Below are 4,897 nucleotides of genomic sequence, written 5' to 3'. Positions count from 1 at the left end.
ACCCACAGCCAAAACAGAAACACAACAACAAATAAAGAAACAAAAAACAGAACAACATGCTGCTGGTCTTGAAGTCTAAAATACATTATCAGATTATTGGATGTATATAAAGCTATAGCAATACCACTTGCACCTATGTAATGCTCACTTTTATGATGTCATGACCATAGTGCATCTCATGGCTGGTGCCCAGACACCTAGGCCACCAATTTGATATTATTTTATATGATCTGTCAACAACATACACACTTGTCATACAGACTTGTCCAATAATTGACCAAAAAAAACAAAAAATAAAAGATAAAAAACTAAAAAAAAGAAAAGAAAAGAAAAACAATCCAATAAAATCCATAATAAAATCATTTAAGACAGAATAGAAATGACATTTAAAAATTTGAATAAATTAAATGAAATCCATAAAGTGAAAATAAAATACAAATATACAAACATAATAATACATAACATGATAAATACTAGAAATACAATAATAAGTTGCAAGCCTCAAATTCAACAAAGGATATACTACAGTAATAATACTACAGTAAATTCACACATCTCTCCTCAGTCTCATGAGCACAAGCTGACAGAGAGGTGCGGCTTTTTATAAGCCATGTTATGATTTTAACATCTTTAGTGTAAAAACTGAAATTCAATGATAATTCTGGTTTATTACAAGTTGAGTCTGTTTTTTTGTAGTTTTGCGCACCGTTCTGATCGGTTAAAATAACACTGTACGTGCCGTGTAGTTGAGTAATGAGATCTGTGAATGTGGCACAATCATAGGAACATGAGCATTCAAACAGCTTAACTTCAATTACTTGGCAGAGAAGGCAAATGGTAGTGGCTGTTTGGTAAATACAGTCTTTCCTTTCAATAGATCTACTACAAAAATGTCTGACATTTATTTTATAGAATACAAATAGCTAAATGAAAAACAGTGTGAGAGAGTTCTTGTTAGAAAACATGTCTTACAACATGTCATATTGTTGTGGCATGTATGTGTTGGTCTCAGCACACACTGTGATGCTGGCGCCGCACCCTGCTAACAACCACATGTCCGTGTCAGTGCCTCTGATGAGCTAATCTAGTGGTCAGCGTGGTGACGAGCGCCCCGGCTGAGAGATGGCCTTCTTCAAGAGCTTCCAGCAGACCCTCCCATCTGTCAACATTTCCTCCATCCTGGACTCGGTCACCAGCCGCGTGGACGACTTGGCCAACGCCGTCAGCGATGTCACTTACGCTGTCAGCGACCAGCTATGACTAGCAGGTCACCACTATCATCAACAAGGTGCAAGAGGAGGAAGATGGGGAAAACAACAGCAGCGGGCAGGGGTCTGGTCAGGCTGCCACAGCACAGGAAGGAAAGGCCAGCAGCATGTGGCAAATGTCCAGAGACTCTGAAACAGGTAACACGGTTTCCAAAAACAACCAAACCGGTGATTCAGCAGAGGCAGAGTGCACTCAGAGCCGCAGCTGGAGTGGGAATGGAGGGACGGGTGCTGGCGAGTTAAAAAGACAGAAGCTGAGTTAGCAGAGGAAGAGAAGAGGAAGAAAGAGGAGCAGGAACTTCAGGAAAAAGAGAGCAGAGGAGAAAAGAAAGGAGGGAGAAGCAGCTGGAGAAAAGAAGCCAAATCTCAGAGAAAGAAAAGAGGAATCCCAAGAGGGAGAGCGAGAGGAGGAAGCTGATGAGAAGAGAGACGACAGCAGAGGACAAGCCAGAAAGGCGAGCGACAGTGGAGGAGACCAATCAGCTGCGCAGCACAGAAGCGATGACTGTGATGAAGCTCCTCATTCACCTGGCCCCGACACTGAAAGCAGGATATCAAAACAGAAGAAGAAAAAAGAAGAGGGAGAAAGAGGAGGAAGAGAAGGAGAACAGCGCGGAGAGAGAGGGAGACGACGAGGAAGAGGCTGAGCTTTCCAGAAAGTCTTCAACAGTGAAAAAAGAAAAAGTCAGACAAGAAGAAGACAAAAGGCGCAAAAGAGGATTCAAAGAAATCAGAAAAAGCCTCAGATGTGGCCAAAAAGAAGGAGAAAAGGCAAGAAGAGCAAGAAGAAAAAGAAAGGCAACCAAGGTTAGAGGGTGTGCCGACTCTCTCTCACCACTACTCTTTGTATTTCTTCTTCCTCTTCTCTTGTTTTGAAACTCTCACATCGCTGAATTTCTGAAGCATCTGCATCTCATCAGCTCCTGTGCTCTTTGCCTCTTCGGGGCATCACACCGTACATGTCGTGTTTTGGCGAGATAAATGTAATGTTTGAACTAAAGCGTGCGTGTGTTGGTGTGCAGAGGGAGTTTTATCAGACAGCGAGGAGGAACAGAGGCCCTGAGGCCGTGGCCAGCAGGACACAACCTCTGTTGTGGAGCAGCAAACGCAAAGGGTCCACTGAGCAGGGAGGATACAGCAGTGAGGCCTCCAGTGAACAAGGTGGGAAACATGCTCATGTACTTTTGAAAACATCGTTAGCTATAAATGCTTGTCACTTGAAACTCACCTTTTTCATATCTTGAAATGTATTATTATTACTGAGTAATTGTTTTTTTTTTTCTCATGCTGGAAGTTTCAGGTGAATTTGGTTTTATCTAAGCTTCTCAAATGACTGATTTCCCCTTATATTTCATGCTAAAGAAGTAGGTCAACATTATGGTTCACATGGTTTCTCAATTTCTCAAAAGAGCTACAGTAGATATATCAATCTCTGTGTGCTGTACAAATATGCATGAAAATATGAAGCTGCCACAGCAGACAGTTAGCTTAGCTTAGCACAAAGACTGGAACTAAAGCCACCTACTAGCACCTCCAAAGATCGCTAATTACGCGTTAATCTAATTTTGTTTAAAACATACAAAACCAAAGTGTAAAAAACAACAGGGGTTATGTGCTGGAACATTTCTTGGCCCAGAGGTGCTGGTAGGTGGATTTCATTAGCCTGTTTCGCCTGTTTTCATGCTAGGTTAAGCTAACTGGCTGCTGGCTACAGCTTCATGTTTTCATATACTGTAGTATTTACCTCATTTAACAGATAGCTGTCAAGAGATCAGCAAGAGAGCAACATTTTTTTCACAAAATGTGGAACTGTTCCTTTAACTGTCTTTTTAATTTAATTTAATTTAATTTAATTTAATTTAACTTTTACTACATTGCACAATAATATACAAGTAAGATGCCACATTGTGAAGGATGCATCAATGAATGCAGTGATATACTACACAAGTATTTAAAATAACAACATGGGCTTGTAAAGATGGACTCACCCGTGGGTCGGGCACAGTTTAAGAGGTTAACTCTGTGGTAGACTGTATGTTGCATGCATAATGAGTATCTCTGCAGAGCACAGTATGTCTCCAGTACACACTCCCTTTCCATCTCACATTACTCCATCTGTATCACCGTGTCATGTCTGCAGCCAACAGCATCCAGAGGATAAAGAAGAGATTCCTCTCTCACTGAGCTTCAGCCTCCTCCGTACCAGGACAAGGGCCCGGCGGCCTGCGTGTCCCTCTCGTTCCCCGCTCAGAGCGAGGGGTTCGGAGGGGGTCGTCCCCGCAACGCTGCGACAAGCCCCCGCTGCTCCAGTGAGGCCAGCGTGGACCAGGACACTGAGAGCTACCTCAACAAAGGCTGTGAGGAGGAAATCCTAGTGACAGCACCGCTGTTCTGGGACCAGAGGTGGAGATCAGAGTTACTGAATGTCCCCTCTCTGTGCCGTAAAAGCAGAACATGAACAGAACAACGTTTTAGATCTGTACAGCCTCTGTAGTTCACCATGCACATAGTAATAAAAAATTAAAAGGTACAAATAACTGAATTATAATTATGGACACACAACAATAAATAAATACACTTTTGTTTCTTGCAGCAGGAAATAACAAAATTCACTTTAAAACTAATCTGCCTTTAAAAAAATCTGCGTATTTTATTGTGAAAATCAGAAAAAACTGAGAAGCTGAGACAGATACGGTGAAGTATTTAAAAAGAGCAGTTAGTACAAATAAAATAATCTAGTTAAGTTTAACCAGAATGCACATGCTGACACCATCACTTATCTGACATTAACGCTAATCTCAATGAAGTGAGAGTAAATAAAAACTTGATGAATACTTTATGAGGAGTTATACGTAGCAACTGTTTCAGGCCTCTCTCTCTTCCTTCACTATTCCTCTGATTCTCTCTTCATGTCAGGATGGCTCTGGGCCTCAGCTCCCCACGGCCTACGAGCCAGAGCCCCTCGCCAAATACGGCACGCTGGACGTCGCCATTCGAGTACGACTCCAGCGAGCAGTGGTTTGGCCGTCACGGTCCCACCCGGCGACAGACATCCCTGCCCTCAAACAGACAGGAAAACATCTCGTGGCAGGTCCACCTGGTCCTGCTGGCCAACCAAAGAAGCAGCGGGCCAAGACTGGGGTACAGAAGGGCCCGTGTCCTGTCTTCACGGAAACATTCAAGTTTTTCCAGAGTGGAACAGGAGGCTCTGGGGGATTACGCTGTGTTCGCTATCCGCCTGTACAGCATCAGGCGGATGAAAAAAGAGAGGTCCTGGGAGAGAAGTGTTCTACCTGACTAAGCTGAACCTGCAGGGCAAGATCGCTCTACCGTGTCACCCTGGAGCCCGGCTCTGAACTTACAGTGAGAACACTTTGTGCATTTATATTTTGCCCAATGCACAGTTTTGTCGTGTAAGAAATGTGATGCTGGATTGACAGTGAACAAATGTCAACTGTAGACGTGTTTCTACTTCTACCAACAAAATTAGTCAAAGGGCAAACTAATTACTATTTTCATTACTGATTGTTTTCTAAATTAAATTAATTTCTAAAACTTAAAAAAATGTTTTAAAAAATACCCATTGTTACTGTGAAGCTTTCATACGTATTGTTTGGTCATGTTACTAA

At 42.5% G+C, this 4,897-nt stretch overlaps 1 pseudogene; it reads left to right on the top strand.

The window, feature by feature from the left end:
• Window positions 1-1,048: 1,048 nt before the first annotated feature.
• Window positions 1,049-4,897, top strand: part of LOC111236983 — a 5,178-nt pseudogene continuing 1,329 nt past the window's right edge.

This window comes from Seriola dumerili, unplaced genomic scaffold (assembly GCF_002260705.1).
Source record: "Seriola dumerili isolate Sdu_G_001 unplaced genomic scaffold, Sdu_1.0 BDQW01000025.1, whole genome shotgun sequence".
NCBI lineage: Eukaryota > Metazoa > Chordata > Actinopteri > Carangiformes > Carangidae > Seriola > Seriola dumerili.
This window is presented reverse-complemented; position numbering and strand designations above follow the sequence as displayed.